Consider the following 17,598-nt stretch of genomic DNA (forward strand, 5'->3'; position numbering starts at 1 on the left):
AGATAAAAACACGTGCAAATATATATAGACTCAGACATACAAACCAACAATGAGAGGTGCTGAGATAGGCAAACACCCGCCCAGACACATAAGCAAAGAGAGTGAGAGAGTGAAAAACACATAAATATATAGATTCTGACATACAAACTGACAGAGACAGGCATTGGGAGAAGGAAACATCCGCCCAGACACATAGCCAAAGAAAATGGGAGAGATAAAAACACATGCAAATATATAGATTCAGACATACAAAAAGCAATGATAGGCAAACACCCGCCCAGACACATAAGCAGAGGAAGTGAGGGAGACAAAAACACATATAAATATATGGATTCTGACATAGAAACCAACAATGACAGGCATTGAGATAGGCAAACACCCGCCAAGGCACATAAGCAGATTAAGTGAGAGAGACAAAAACACATATAAATAAACGGATTCTGACATACAAACCGACAATGACCGGCACTAAGATAAGCAAACACCCGCCAAGACACATAGGCCCAGAGAGTGAGAGACACAAAAACACATGCACATATATAGATTCAGACATACAAACCAACAATGACAGGCATTGAGATAGGCAAACACCCGCCCAGACACATAAGCAAAGAGAGTGAGAGAGTCAAAAACACATAAATATATAGATTCTGACATACAAACCGACAAAGACAGGCACTGGGAGAAGCAAACTTCCGCCACGACACAGAGGCAAAGAGAGTTGGAGAGATAAACACACATGCAAATATATTGATTCAGACAAACAAACCAACAATGACAGGCATTGAGATAGGCAAACACCAACCCGGACACATAAGCAGAGGGAGTGAGAGAGACAATAAAGAGAGTGAGAGAGACAAAAACGCATAAAAATATATAGATTCAGACATACAAACCGACAATGACAGGCACTTTGACAAGAAAACACCTGCCCAGAGACACATGCAATGAGAGGGAGAGAGAAAAAACACATACCAATACTTAGATTCAGACTACAAAACGACAATGACCGGCACTGGTACTAGCAAACACCCACCCAGACACATAAGTAAAGAGAGTGAAAGACACAAAAACAGATACAAATATATAGATTCAGACATACAAACCGACAAAGAAAGGCACTGGGGCAAAAAAAACAAATGCCCAGAGACACATGCAAAGAGAGGGAGAGAGAAATAAAAACCACATACAACTGCTCTCCTCCCTAACAAGGAGAGAAACTGAGAGTGTAAGGCAGTGGCGGATCTAGGGGAGGGGCGAGGCCCTCCTAACGTAGTCTAAAGTAATGTAATTTACTTAATTAACACAAGATTGCGTTAATTAAACTTGCTATTTTTTCAATCCATTCATTGTTGTCAATCGCTGTCCATAAGTTTTGCAAGCTGTCTATTGTTCATATATAAGGTTTTTATCAAAGAGGTAATCGTATAGACTTTGAAAAAAGCCTCATTCGATTTCAACTGAAAGATCTAGATCCGTTTTTTAAAGTCAAGAATTATCGGACAGTAAGCAACCATAAAAACTTGAAACTTTTTTGCAATCAAAAACGAACAAAAGTTAATTTAAAGAACTTTCCGAAAAATAAGTTTTTCAAAGAAAATTAAAGGCCATTTTAAACTTAAGCTCAGGAGATACCTGTTAAAACTCAAACTCAAAACGACCAGAAATTACTATTAAAGAATAAATAAAACCCAAACCGAACAGAAATTAAATAAACAATCGTAGCAAAAACATACAACAATTAATAATATAAATGAATAAATGGATCTTAAAGCAGGTAATGCTTAGATTGAATATGAAAATCAAGCTTAAAACGAAAAAAATAGTTTGCTATTAAAGTATAAATGAAACTTAAAACGAACAGAAATTAAATAAACAATCAATGCGAACAAACATACAATATATATTAATGTAAATGAATAAATACACTTAAAACAAGTGAAACTTAAATTGAATATGCAAATAAAGTTTGAATCGAATAAAAATAACTATAAACAAGAGTTTGGGTATTGCCTCACTGCAGAAGCCTAAAACCTACTGCGTCATTGGCGCTTTACTGAAAACGACTTATATTACAAATGTTTTCTTTTGTACTTAATATTGAAGATAAATATTAAGATTACAGTAAAATTTCGAACTGATGAGCTTTCAGCAATTAATATCATTATGAATAAGACATTCAGTTTAATTTATTAGTTCTTTCCAAGATTGGTCAAGACAACTATAGTTTCACTACAAACAAAATTTGGATACGGCCCCCTTCTTTAACTGCAAAAACCTAAAGCCTTCTACGTCATTGGTGCTTCACTGAAAACGAATTACTCGTATATTACAAATTTATTCTTTTCCAGTTCTTACAGCATTGAAAAAGAAAATAAAAATTTACAATGAAAAAAGAAATCTTAAACTGATGGATCTTTCAAAAATTAATATCATTATATATCTAATATTGGATTTGATTTTGTTTATACTTTCCAAGACTGTTCAAGACTCATATAGTTTTTAGTAAGGCGCCAATGATGCAGTAGGTTTTAGGCTTTTGCAGTGAGGCAATACCCAAAATTTTCATTCAGAAATCATCATAGGTAAAAGTTTCCCATACCAGGAATTGAACTCAGGCCAGCTAGGTGAGAACCGGCTATCCTAACCGCTGGACCATATAGAATATATTAAATATCTGATTAATGAAGTTTATGCGAAAGATTTATATTAAAAGACGATCATTAGAAGAACAAACCATTGCATATATTGGACTGAGTTAGCTGCCTGATTCTTTGAGGTTCGTTTCTCACTATTCCAAAGAAGAAAAAGCCGGAGGCTTTTTCCTGTTTGTAATCAAGGCTTGTATAATCGTTCGTAGTGTCTATGATGCAGGCAAAATTATACAAGAAACATATGATTGACAAGAAAAACCACTTGATTGACGTCATATTTATGTGATTATTTCAAGAGAATAACTTTCATCATTTCCACCCCCCGCCCTCCCCACCAGGAGTAAATGTATCGTTTTCCTATCTATGACGCAAGCCATATTACAAAAAGAACATAGCTAAGATAATTTCGGAGACCACACTGCCTTTCCATGACGATAAATAAAAGTTCAAATAGGGATAAAATCCTTTTAATAGACAGTGATGTAATAGAAATTCACAAAAATACCAGATATTTCGGTCACATATACAGTGACCGTCATCAGTAGTAAAACGGATTTCGGTCACTGTATATGTGACCGAAATATCTGGTATTTTTGTGAATTTCTATTACATCACTGTCTATTAAAAGGATTTTATCCCTATTTGAACTTTTATTTATTGAACATAGCTAAGTATAAAATACCAAGTGTAAACGGTCTATTTAAAATAGACGTTTTGAGTAGTGTCATAATGCCTAGAGGACAATTTAACAACCTGGATAATCAGATAAAAAAGATCAATCCAAGCGACCAAGGTAAAAAGTATTGGAAATATGTCTAAAGATAAACGAAAATGAAGAACAGATACATACACATTCAGAATACTTGCATCAATAACAAATAGAATGAATCAAAAACAAAAGTGAAAAACAAAGAAGCATCCAGTTCGAAGATAAGGGGCAGCAAAAATTAAAACCAGGCGAAAATAAAAGTGGGAAAAAAGAAATATGCAGCTATAAGACATGCGACAATGTGGATAGAACGAGTTGAATAAAAATTGAACAACAAAGAAATATGCTGTTAAAAGATATGTCCCAGCGAGAACAAAGAAATATCCGGTTAGAAGATAAGCGGCAGTGAAAATTACAAGCAGTAGCGAGAAAGTGAGTCAAACAGTTCGTGGTAATGAACTTTAAGTAAGGAGCGACCTGGCTCAATAGTAACCGAAACTATAAAAAACGGAATTTTGATACCAAAAGATACATAACAAAAATTAGATTAAATATATAAGGCTCATCAAGTTTAGCCTTACCCATCAAAAGTTACATGCCTGAGCAAATTTGCCATATTTTCGAAAAAAAGGGAGAAACACCCCCTAAAAGTCATAGAACCTTGATGGAAATCCCAACATCAGATTCAGCGTATCAGGGAAACATTCTGTGGAGGTTTCAAGCTTCTATCTGCAAAAATGTGGAATTTTGCATTTTTTGCCAGAAGAAAGATCACGGATGCGTGTTTATTTGTTGTTTTTGTTGTTTGTTTCTTTTTCCCCAGGGGTGATTGTATCGACTCAGTGGTCCTAGAATATCGTGAGAGGACTCATTCGAACGAAAATTAAAAGTTCTATAATAAAAAGCATGTGACTTACTAATATTAAATAAAAAAACTAGTTTTTCTTAACTGAAAGTAAGGAGCAACATTAAAACTTAAAACGAACTGAAATTATTCCGTATATGAAAGGGGCTGTCCCCTCCTTAACGCCTTGCTCTTTTCGCTAAAATTTTTTATTGTTTTAAAAATAGAGTTGTGAAAAAGAAACTAACTTTGGCGTAAAGAGCAGGGCGTTGAGTAGGGGACAGCCTCTTTCATATACGGAATAATTTTTGTTCGTTTTAAGTCTTAATGTTGCTCCTTACTTTCAGTTAAAAAAATTGTTTTTTTATTTAATTTTTGAATGTTTTTGAATTAATGCAGGTTTTGCTATTGACTCACCGTACATGAATAATTAAAACAAAATTTGCATACTAATTTTACTACATAAGTTGGGCACAAAACCCCTATGCCTTCCCAAGGCCAGAACAAAATTTGCACTTTACTGAAAAAAATATAAATGTTTTTATTTTTAAAACTTTAATAAATCAAATAATTTTAACATTTTGATTACTAAATATCAGTATATGTATATTAAACTGACAATGCACATTCATTTGTATTTTTTCAGTAAAGTACAAATTTTGTTCTGGCCTTGGGAAGGCAAAGGGGTTTGGCGCCCAACTTATGTTAATTTCTGCTAGTTTTGAGTTTGACTCGGTTATTCATTGTAATTTCTGTTCGTTTTGGGTGTCATTACTTATCGATGCTGATTTGTGGTAGTTTCGAGCTTGGTAGATTATTTGATTTTCTTTTTGCTCATTTTTTGTTTAATGGAGTTCTTTACTTTTCTTTGAAAAACTTATGTTGTGGAAAAAGTTTTTTTTAATTAATTTCTGTTCGTTTTATATTGAGATAGTCTTTTTAGGGAAAAAGAAAATAACATTTTAATTCTTTTCTTTTTTTAAGACTTTGTAGTTTGGCCTGCTATTTGTATGCTGGACAAAAATTTTCAGCAATTTTTAACAACATACACCCTTTTAAAAATCTGGACACAAATAGTACTGTATAGTTATAGTACAAATAGTACTGTATATACACAAATATTACAAATAGTTATCAATTCGCATTTGACCCGTGAACATCTATTGATATTTAAGCCGGATTAAATTTGGAATAAATTACAGTGGATTGCAGTGACCGTCAGTTTCGAAATAAGTGAAACAATAAATTGATATTTACGGACTATTGTACCATTTGGATATATTTACTCACTCATATAAGTTAAATCATTATTTTACTATCTTTTTAATTTGGTTTGCGATTCGGTTTATAATTTAGTTTTGCAAATAAGCGAGCAGAAGAGGGGAGTTTCTTGTCGCAAGGGTCGTAGTACCTGCCGGGAGTGTTACTCCCTTAAACTACGGGGATCTGGTAGCAGGAAACTACGCTTCCTTCGCTTATTGGTATCTGGTTCTTATTATATGCATAGTGAAAAATGACTAATGGACTTGTTTTTTCGCCAGTTTTAAATTTTTTGTAGTTTAACCGTGATAATAGAGTGAATGAAAACGAAACACTGAAATTTGGAAAGGAGTTTTTTCTGGACTTGCCGATTGTAATCGAGGCTAAAAAAAACTCCTCTACGATGCGGCTGTACCTGGGACTGAGCTTCCGAGAAGACAGGGGCCGAAGGCTTTGGAAAGCCATCTGAAGGATATGTTAAGTATATACGAGAAATGTGACGATGAAGACATAGACCTACCGATGTTTGTAATTCGTTCTCCAAATGATGTACCTGTCATCCCTGCTTCGGTTTATTCGAGTTTGAACGTAAAATTGAATAGAATGGAACGCTTCCTAAAGACTGTTTCAAGTAAGTTCGATTTGTATGATAATCCCTTTCCACCACTGCCTGCCCGTGCGACTCCGTCAACTGACTCTCACACCACTGTTGTTGTCTCTTATGTGCCGCAAACAGTGAATGACCCGATAAAACGCAAAGAAGTGCTTGATAAAGTGAGCTGTCATGATGCAGTTACCAAGCTGAGTTTGCGAGGTGACAAATGGCTGATCAATGTTAAAAAATCTGCTGCTAAAAAATTCAAAGACTCTATTTCAGTGATTTTAGCAGAATCTCCATCCAAGGTGATTACTAAGCGGCTTTTCGGGATAGTCAGAGGAATATCGAAAAACTTAGACATCTCATTCTCTCAAGCATATAAAAGTCTGGTGAAAGTTATGTAGCTCGGTGACACAGGCACGGTTAAACTTGAGTTTTGTGACTCCATGTCAAAACCCAAGTCTATGCAAAATGGTGTCAAACTTGAATATGAATATTTATCTGTGAAAAAATATCTGTCAGCACCTCGGTGCTGTCTAGAATGCCGTTCGCCAGACCATAGAGTAGCTGATTGTGCAAGTTTGGTTGCGAAGTGTGCACGCTGTGCGGGCCCTCATATTTCCACCAAGGATTCTCCCTGCCATCTTGATGCAAGATGTGCTAATTATGGTGAAAATCATACTTCTTGTAATTTTGGGTGCAAATGGCAGCGAGACACTGTTGCCAAGAACAAATGATTGTGTCCTTTTTAATTGTTCTGTTTAACATTAAGGATATTTATTTAAAAAACTCTATCACTGATGAACTGCATTGCCAGCTTGATATAGTATGCCTTAGAGAACACCTCCTAACTTCTGCTAGGATTAACGTGTTAAAAAGAAGTCGTAATCATTCTGTTTTTACGACTAATGCTGAGATTATTTTTGAGACCTTCTGGAGGCCTCGCGTGTATTGCTTAGAATAGCCTGAGTTTGCTCTGTCCGGTGTTTTTTACAGTGATAAATTCGTCCTTGCGGTTTAGTTTGGTAATACTCTGCTGATAAATATGTTTCTCCCATGTAACAAAAAAAAAACTATTTCCGCTTTAAACGCGTATATGAAAGCCTCGGCAAATCTTAAGGCTATTCTTGCGTCTGTTGTATCAACTGGTTGTGATTTCATAGTGGTTGGTGACTTCAACACAGATATTACAAGTCAGTCAGTTCGATCCGATATAGTCCTTGATGCTTTTTCTGCTTATAAAATAGTCGAGAAAAGTGTTGATTATTCACATATTCACCAATCTGGAAGTTTGTCTAATATCGACCCTGCAATTTCCTCGCCAAATATTATTTCATCAACTTTTCTTGTTCATGACGACTATCGTGATATTGACCACCTCCCGATTTCGTTCTCAGCTTCAGTAGTTGCTTCCCATTCTACTAGACCATTTACACAAAGTTCTAAGTGGTATTACAGGAATAACTGGAGTAGAGCCAATTTTGCACTTTATATTACTACATTGTCCGCATTATTGGGTTCTATAAAAGTTCCTTACCATTTGCTTCAAGTTACTGACTGTTTCTCAAATGATAAGCAGTCTCTAAATGAATATTATGATAAAATAATTTGGTGCTTAAAACAAGCAGAGGCGACTGCTGTTCCTCTAGATAAGATTAAAGTTAAAACTAGAAAACCAGAATGGGTTATATATATATATATATATATATATATATATATATATATATATATATATATATATATATATATATATATATATATATATATATTATATATTAAGATGACAATGCACATTCGTTTTGGGTTTCATTCATTTATCGTTGCTGATTTGTGGTATATTCACAATTGGTAGATTAATTGATTTTATTTTTGCTCATTTTTGGTTTAATGGAGTTCTTTACTTTTCTTTGAAAAACTTATTTTGTGGAAAAAGTTTTTTTATTTAATTTCTGTTCGTTTTACATTGACAAAGTCTTTTCAGGAAAAAAGAAAATAATACTTTAAATCTTTTAGTTTTTTTAAAGACTTTATGGTTTGGCTTGCTATTTGTATGCTGGAGAGAAATTTTCAGCAATTTTTAACAACATACACTCTTTTAAAAATCTTGATAAAAATATTAGTTTTTAATTTAGTTTCATACCTCCTCTAGTTGACCTGAAATAGAAAACTTGATACCATTCGCAAAAAAATCTGTTTACTTTCTTTGATAGATTGGATACACTCACGCTATTTTGATTTGGTTAAATTATAAGAGCAGAAGCAGCCCCGAAAGTTTGAACATAATACCTCCAGTCGTTCTTGGGATAGGCCTACTGCTGAGATGCCTTATTGGGAATTAGCATTAACACTGTGCATTTAGATTTAATCTTAAGGCAACATTTATTTTTTAAATATAATGGGCAAATAAAGGGATTGGCGTGGGAGGGGGACTAGTTGCTCTCCAATCACTTTTGACTATTAAAAAGGGCATTAGCCCTTTCTATTTTCAATCGAATGAGTCCTTTTCGAAGTATTTACGACAACTCCTTCGATACGAACAGCCCATGTCTAAAAAAATAAAATAATAATAATATATTGTACCCACATTAATCTTTACTATAAAAATGACAAGCCTTCCAATTACTTTCGACTATTAAAAAGGGCACAAACCCTTTCAATTTCCAATTGAATGATTCCTTTTTGAAGTTTCTACGACGACGCTTTCTATAAAAAAAAAACTTATAACTTACAACCCTTGCCCCGAGGGCTGTGGGGGGAATTTTATCCTCAGAAACATAATTTCCAGGCTTTTTAACTACGTCGAACAAAAAAGCTATCTCAAAATTTGGATTAGATGTGTTTGGGGAAATGGAGGGTGTGAGAGGGGTGTTAGTTATCCTACAATAACTTTTAACTATTAAAAAGGGCACAAGCCCTTCTATTTTCCAATCAAATGAGCACTTTTTGAAGTTTCTACAACATCACAATCTATAAAAACCTTCGAAGCACCCAGGGCATAACTTACAACCCTTGCCCTGGGGGCTCTGAGGGGGCTATCATCCTCAAAGACCTAGTTTCTGAAACTTTTAACTACGTTGAACAAAATGGCTATCTAAAAATTTGATTGGATGTGTTTGGGGAAAAAGTGGGTGTGAGGGCACTAGTACTTTGAATTTTCAATCGAATGAGCCCTTTTTCAATTTTTTTTATGACAAAGTTTTCATTTAAAACCTTTTGTGTCCCCAGGGCATAAATTACAACCCTTACCCTGAGGGCTGTGGGGGGAGTGTCAGCCTCAAAGTTATAATTTCCGGACCTTTCAACTACTTTGAACAAAATTGCTATCTCAAAGTTTTGATTAGATGTGTTTGGATGAATGGTGGGTGGGGAAGGGCTGTTAGTTGCCTTCAAATCATTTTCGACTTAAATTAAATTAAAAAGGGCACTAGCCATTTCAATTTCCAATAAAATAAGCCCTTTTTGAAGTTTTTACGACAACACGTTCTATAAAAACCTTATATGCCCCCAGTACATAACTTACAACCCTTGCTCTGAGGGCTGTGAGGGGGTTGTCATCCTCAAAGACCTAATTTCCAGAACTTTCAACTACATTGAACAAAATGTCTATCTCAAAATTTTGATTGGATGTGTTTGGGGAAAGGGTGGGTGTGAGAGGGGGGTTACCTGCCCTCCAATCACTTTCGACTATTAAAAATGGCACTAGCCCTTTGTATTTCCAATCAAATGGGCCTTTTTTGAAGTTTCTACGACAACTCTTTCTTTAAAAAACCTTATATACCCCCAGGGCATAACTTACACTCCTTGCCCTGATGGCTTTGGGGGAGTGTCCTCCTCAAAAACATAATTTTTAGCTGGAAATCAGCTACGCTGAACAAAATGGCTATCTCAAACTTTTGATTAGATGTGTTTGGGGAAATGGTGGGCATGGAAGGGGTGTTAGTTGCCTTCCAATCACTTTTGTGTATTAAAAAGGGCACAAGCCACTCCAATTTCCAGTCGAATCAGCCCTTCTCGAAGTTTCTACGACAACTCCTTTGATACGAAGTGCCCTGGTCTAAAGGGAAAAAAATAATAAATAATACATTGTGCCAACATCGTTCTTTACTTAATAGTAGGGGAAAGATACGGAAAAAAAATGGTCGAACCAGGAAAAAATTGGTATAAAAATTTTTTTTGCACCACTGTGTTCAGAAAAGAGAGCTCTACAGCATATAAAAAATACAAATCTCCATCCCATTGCAAAATTACAATTTTTTACGTTTTTTGCGCCTATTTTTTAGATATTTCCAGAATCCGAGAATCATGAACCATGAAAAGAAAAGTAGTTTATTGATCACTTCTATTATAAGAAACAATATTTTTTATGCTCTTTTATTAGAAAGAAACATCACGTTTACTCATTTAAGTCTTTTTTATGTTTTTTTTTTTTTTTTTTTTGAAGTAAAAAATAAAAAAAAAAAATAAAAAAAAAAAAAAAATCAAAAAAAAAATCAAGCGACACACGATCACAGGGTATTTTTCGAAGAGGAGCAAGAATTTTCGGTTCATTTTTCCCCATCTGAACAAATAGCCTACCGGCGTTCCGAATCCATTTCTTTTCCTACCAAGCTTTATTGGTGACGACATTTTCAACCAGCTGGAAAGTCCCTTCTGATATTCACTTTCTGTTACACCATGCCTTGATCTTACAATCTTTTCAAAGTTGCTTCAGTCTGCTGAGCCTTGAAGAGCCACCTATCTGCAAAAAAGCTCCTCGGATGGAAAGTATTTTGGAGTCCGAGCTGAGGTTTAACACAGGTGCGTTTTTGTTTGTTTTTCTTGCCAATGCTTTTGTAACGTAACTACTAGGAAGCGGAAAGGAATCGGAGGAAGGAAATATAGAAAGGAAAGAAGCCTCTACGCTTGTCCTACCTCTCTTTTCTGACACATATTTTATCAGTGCCATCTGTCTCAAGAAAACTTAAGTACAGCAAACAAGTCTCTAGAGTGCAGCACGGTCGACGCCGCTAGGCGGAACGAAAAAGCTATTTCTCTAGTGGAAGCGAGAGTACTATCGACTATCGCCGGTCCCTTTCGCGGATGTGACTGTCAGATTTCCCTGGTCAAGAATCCTTAAAACACCCATGATACTCGACGCCGGCCCTCAATAAGATTGACAGTTCATTTATTTTAGTAACCTATCTGAACTGGGGAGGGTTTAGCTACAGATTTTTCGGTTCAGAATCAGGGTTTTCGTTGTAACATTCACTGACAACTCCACTTATTCCCATACTTATATTCACTTATTACTTATACTACTCATACTTATACTACTTATACTCACTTAGTCCCAGTTCTCTTTTTTAGATGGCGGAGACCGCAGTTTTATGTCCCCTTTGTGAACGTTCAATAGACACCTCAGAATCGTCGGTACTGGCAGAAAAAGGAGCTACGGCAATCAATGAAGCTAGCAAAACGAGAGGTACCAGCATCTCTGTCAAGGCAGGGAAACTAGTCCATGTTGCTTGCAGAAAAACTTTCAAAAACAAATTAGACTTGTCAAAAATTGAGAATGAGAGATGACGAATCTTGCAATAAAAAAAGGAAGCCGAAAGAATGGTACTCCGATCACGGACTCCAAGTTTCAACTTCCAAGAGTGTTGCTTTTTCTGCACTACAAGGTTAAATCTCAACACTACCCACAGAAAAGGACACGAGTGGTACAAGGTTCGGACTAAAGACTTTGAAGAGAGTATAAAGGCAGTGTGCAAAAGCCGTGATGATGATTGGTCAAATAACGTTTTCCGCCGAATATGTGCAGTGTCAGACCTGCACGCAGTTGACGCCATTTATCACGAAGCCTGTTCTTCTATGTTTCAATTAAATAAGAGCCTTCCAGCCAGATTTGCGACACAAAAACTTTTTGGAATACTCGAATATACTGAGCCAGATAAAAAACCTCCAAAAAGGGGGAGGCCAAGTCAAGATGAAAGATATCATGCGTTTTTGAAGCTGGCCACTTTTTTCGAAGAAAATGACGAAGAACAGTATACAGTCAGTGAACTTGTTGTTAAAATGGGAGAGCTTTTGAATGGGACAGACCTTGAACCGTACTCTAACAAGTACTTGAAGAGCAAGCTTCTGGAATATTTCAGTGACCAGCTAGTATTTGAAACTATTGACGGTAAGGCTGACGTGGTGACATTCAAAGAAAAAGCATCAACGATACTCCAGAATTTTTATTACTTGGACAAAACCGATAACGAAGAGAGTGAGAAAATCAAGCTTATTAGAGCAGCAGCAATGATTATCAAAAGTGATATCAAAGGACTGCCAGCACAGAAGGAATCATATATGACCGCAAAGCAGATTTCTTCTGGAGAACAGCTGAAAGGCTCTCTACCTAATAGCCTAATGGTGTTCTTAGATGAAATATTCGTTGGAACCGATATTTCCTTTTAAGTGCTTGCCATTGGCAATTCCATCGTTCAAGCAGCTCGCCCGCGTGCCCTCATTTGTCCACTGCAACTAGGCTTAGCAGTGCTTTTGGATCACCATTTCAAGTCCAGATTTCTTATTGACACTTTACACAGCCATGGATTCTGCTCCTCCTATGCTGAAGTCCAGAAATTTAAACGCTGTGCATCAGTCAATGATGAATCTAGCCTTGCAGGAGTTACCTCCGCACATGCTATGCAGCATGTAGCTGATAATGCAGATCACGATGTTTGCACGATGGACGGAAGAAACACTTTCCATGGGATGGCTCTGCTAGCAACAGTCATGCCTCCTCTCATTAACAGCCGATCGCCCATTCCGAGAGTTGATGTTTCATTAGATAAAGTAGCCCAAAAAGTAAAAATTCCCATCTACCCTTACCGCTTAAGTGAGACAGTGCTTTCAAAGGTGAAATATGAGAAGATCCCTGGCAAAAATGTCAACGACCCGTATGCCTCACTCGATCAGCTCTGGTTAGCTACCGGGTTCCTGAATGTCCCAAGACCGAGCTGGAATTGATTCATGAAGTCAGTTTTCTCTAACCAAATACATCATAAAACGGGAAACCTTCGCAGCAAGGCAAGCGTCTTGTTTTTGCCGATGATTTACCTCCCGTCTAGCAACGAATCCTGCCTTTACTCAATCTTGCGCTTTGTAGCTTCGCATGGCAGAACCTACGTATTCAAACACGTTCTCACATTTGACCAGCCGCTCTGGTGGAAGTCTTTGAAGATCCTCAAGTCCAACACGACGAATGAGCTGAGTAGTATTGTTCTCAAGTTAGGCGGTTTTCATTTGATGATGAGTTTCATCGGATGCATAGGACACCTCATGCAAGGTTCTGGTCTGAAAGAGGTTCTGGAATTGGTATACGCGACTGGTGCAGTGCCGCACATTCTTTCTGGAAAAGCGATTTCTAGAGCTGTTCAATCTCACATTCTCGTGAGCTCGGCCATATATGCTCATCTCCTCGAAAAAGAGCAAGCGACGTTGACGTCTCTAGACATGTCTACTGTCTTCGCTAACGTACTGGATGGATACCTCCCACCCGAAGATCTCAGTCATGATCAACAGCTCAAGCAACTTGAAAAATTTCTCAAGCAGAGACGCCAAGACCTGCTGACTCAGAGAACTGCGAAGCTCTGGTTTCAGTATCTTGACATGGTTGGGATACTGCTTGAGTTCATACGTGCCGAGAGACTAGGCCTGTGGGATTTGCACCTAAAATCTTCAGTAGAGATGCTTCCGTTTCTAGCAGCATCTGGACATAACCTCTATGTCAAGTAGGTCTGGATATACCAGCAAGAGATGGCTAAGCTTCAAACTAGTCACCCACCAATCTTCGAAGCATTTGAACAGGGAGGTCACACCATTAGAAAATCAGAGCGACGCTAGGCTGGGCTCTCGGCAGATCTTGTCATCGAGCAGGAGTATATGAGAAGTCTGAAAACATCGGGCGGTCTTACAACTGGAGGTGGGATGACAGAACAGCAGAGTGCCATTTGGGTTCTGTCAAGACCAGCATGCCTGGAGATCAACCTCTTGATGCAAAATTTGACAAAAATTGGTTACTCGACAAGTGAGCAGCACCGCGACATGAGTTCCAGTAGAAAGGAGCGTGACTTCGACGATACCCAGAAGCTCGTGGGATACTTCGGAGAATCTTCTCCGTTCAGAGGTGACAATCGGCTTAGAAACATTGCCAACGGCATAACTTCTTCCCAAGATATTAATGTTGACGAGGCCGATGTGGCTGGAAAGTTGATTCTAAGTAAGATGACGGGAAAAACCTTCAAGGAGCAAGTCTTCAAGAAAAAAAACCAAGTGACCCTAATGAATGCCAAAAAGGCGGGGTCCTCTGTGGTAGCGCACATAGATCCGGCGCTCCTTTTCCAGTGGTTTATAATAGTAGCCCAACGAACTGACCTCCGAGAAGAATACTTCAAGTAAGAACTGTGTACTATTCCTCCTTCTCTTTTCGAAAGCGATGGCCTTATGAGAAAAGCAAATAAGCCAGAGCTTGCAAAGGCGATCTTTCAGGCTTGCGGGATCGAGACTAAGTCACCCTCAAGACCTGCTTCTGCGTGTAACATCATCTTGGATGGTGGTTCTGTTCTACATCGAGTTCCATGGAAGATAAGATAAGATAACTTTATTTAACAAACAAATTACATGAATAAATTATTTTCTAAACTGGCCGACGGGGAGCAGGGCTCGATTGTGCGGCCAAAAAAAAAAAAAAAAAAAAAAATTCCGAAAAAACAAAAAAAGCATAAAAAAAATGAAAAAAAAAGACACACATTATAGGAGAAAAAAGAGGAGGCCACACCACCCCGAGAAAACCACAACAAATTTCATACTAAAATCCAAATTCACCAATCCCAACATCCAGGCAAAGAACAATTTTTGAAATATGTTTTTTCAAAGAAAATCGGCTCTTGAATCTTGGGGACACATCTATTAAATTAAATTTATTTGTAATATGAGGGATCTGGTATCTGATTGAGAATTTAGCTCTTTCAGATTTAATTTGGGGAAGGCGATACTTCTTGGAGCGGACGTGGTGGGCGGGAGAAATGGGAGTCTCAATTATACCCAGATCATGGAAATAATTTGCCGAAGATTGGATATCATAATACCATATTGCTGTATGCAGGCCTTTCAGTTGTTTGAGATTAAGTATATTGAGAAAAAAATATAAAGTTTGGGTTTCTGAAAGATTTTGAAGCCTCACTGGGCGATGAACAAAAGAACCCAGGATTCTAACCGCTTTATTTTGAATTATCTGAAGAGGTTGGAGATGGACCATAAATGTGTTGAGGTATATTACAGGGCAATATTTAAAATATGATTCAATTAGAGAATGATATAAAATTTTAAGGATGGAAAAAGAAAATACATGTTTCATTCTATGAAGACAACCTAAGTTATGGGCAAGTTTCAATCTCAAATGATCAGAATGCTTACGGAAAGATAAAAGCTCATCAAGAATAATCCCAAGGTAACGAAATGAATTTACTCTTTTTATCCAACTTTGATTTACAATTAACTCATCTATGGTAATTTTATCTACTGCCCTATGTGACCGCCCGAAAATCATGAATTTTGTTTTAGAATAGTTCGGAGCCAGGTAGTTATATGAAAATAATTTATTCAAAGAATTCATTGCTGTCGCCATTTTCTCAGCCAACAAAGATGGGGTTTTAGCTTTTACTGTCACCGCCGTATCATCTGCAAAAATTACTGCTAAACTACTATCTTGGGGTAAACACCTCGAAAGGTCATTTGTATAAATCAAAAATAGTAATGGCCCTAATACTGATCCCTGGGGGACTCCAACATCATCAATAACAATATGGCTTGACAGGTGCCCATTTACCTCTACCTGAATTTTTCGACCATGCAAGTAACATTTTATTAGATCTAGGCCTTTACCTCTAATACCTGCATTATTAATTTTCTCCAATAAAATTTCATGGTTTAGCGTATCAAATGCCTTCTTTATACCATAGAAAAGAGTAAATACATGATTTTCATCATTTAATGAATCATTAATCTCCAAGATTAGCGCTGCAATGGCTTGTTCAGTTGAATGACCCGCCCTGAATCCCAACTGATTTTTAGTAAATAAATTCCTTTTATCAAAAAACGAAACAATTCTTTTTTGAATAATATTTTCAATACCCTTAGATATAGGGGAAAGAATAGCTACTGGGTGATAGTTACATATATCTGTGTTATCACTTTTCTTATGAATTGGAATAACTAGTGCAGATTTCCATACTTCCGGAAAGATCCCTGATGACATAGATGCATTTAAAATATGAAGCAACGGGACATGAATTACACATACAAGTTCCTTCAGAATATTTGTGGATAGCCCATCTAGACCTAGAGAATTACCACTCTTTAGATTCATAATTACTTTCTGGAACTCACCGAGAGTGACAGGGGCCAGGAACATACTGGAATTTTCGGATGGCGGGAGATATTCTTTATATGAATCAGATGGAGATTCAGGGGAATCCAGTTCAACGGTAGAACTAATATGAGAAAAATAATGACAAAAATAATCTGCAAGAACATCCTTTCCCCTTCAACTCAACACCATTTTCATTTATGATCACTTCAGGGTGTAGATTTTTAATATTATTTCCAATTTTTTCCTTAATTAATTTCCATGTAGTCCTAGGTGAATCAGATTTTTTAAATACATTTTCATAATACATTTTTTCACTTGTTCTGAGAGTTTTAACTAGTAAATTTTTATAATTTTTGAATCCCTGTACATTATGAGCTGAGGGGTATTTAATTCTTATATTATATAGTATATTTTTTTCCTTGATAGATTTTAGAAGTGATGGACTTATCCAGGGTTGTTTGGGTGAGGTTCTTTTCCGGTGCGTAGTTTTAAATGGGCAATGAAGGTCCAAATTTTCATTCAAAATTCGATACAATATATCTAAAGATATGTTGGGGTCATTCTCATTAATAACTTCACTCCATCCTACATCGCTAAGATTAGATTTCAATTCATTCATATTTACATGTGAAAAGCTTCTCCTCTTCCTATGATTTTCTTTATTGATTATCTTTTGCGCTTTGAAGTCAGACATTAAAATACAATGGTCAGATGTATCTACCATAGCCACGAATGTGGCCTCACAAGGATAAGGTGCAAAAATATTATCAATCAGAGAAAAAGAAGAATTTGTTATGCGTGTCAGAATAAAACATACTGGGTTCATGCCATGAGAAAGGTTACATTCCAAAAACGGAAGGACGTGTCGGTCGATTCCTTCCTGTCTAAATGGGAGACATCCCATTAAATCAATATTGAAGTCCCCAATGATTAAAAATGGAATTCGGAGATTTGATATCACACTTAACGTATTTTCAAATTTATCAATAAAATCTGGCTTATTTGATGAAAGAGGACGATAAATTACAGCAATTAAAAGTTTATCATTATTTGGTAGAAAACATTCAACAATACAGCTTTCAAAAATCATCTTCGTATTCAATATAAAAATTCTTCTTTCAGTCGTGCCGGAAT

Source organism: Artemia sp. Qi Xiang Cuo, chromosome 20 (genome assembly GCF_049724085.1).
Source record: "Artemia sp. Qi Xiang Cuo chromosome 20, ASM4972408v1, whole genome shotgun sequence".
NCBI lineage: Eukaryota > Metazoa > Arthropoda > Branchiopoda > Anostraca > Artemiidae > Artemia > Artemia sp. Qi Xiang Cuo.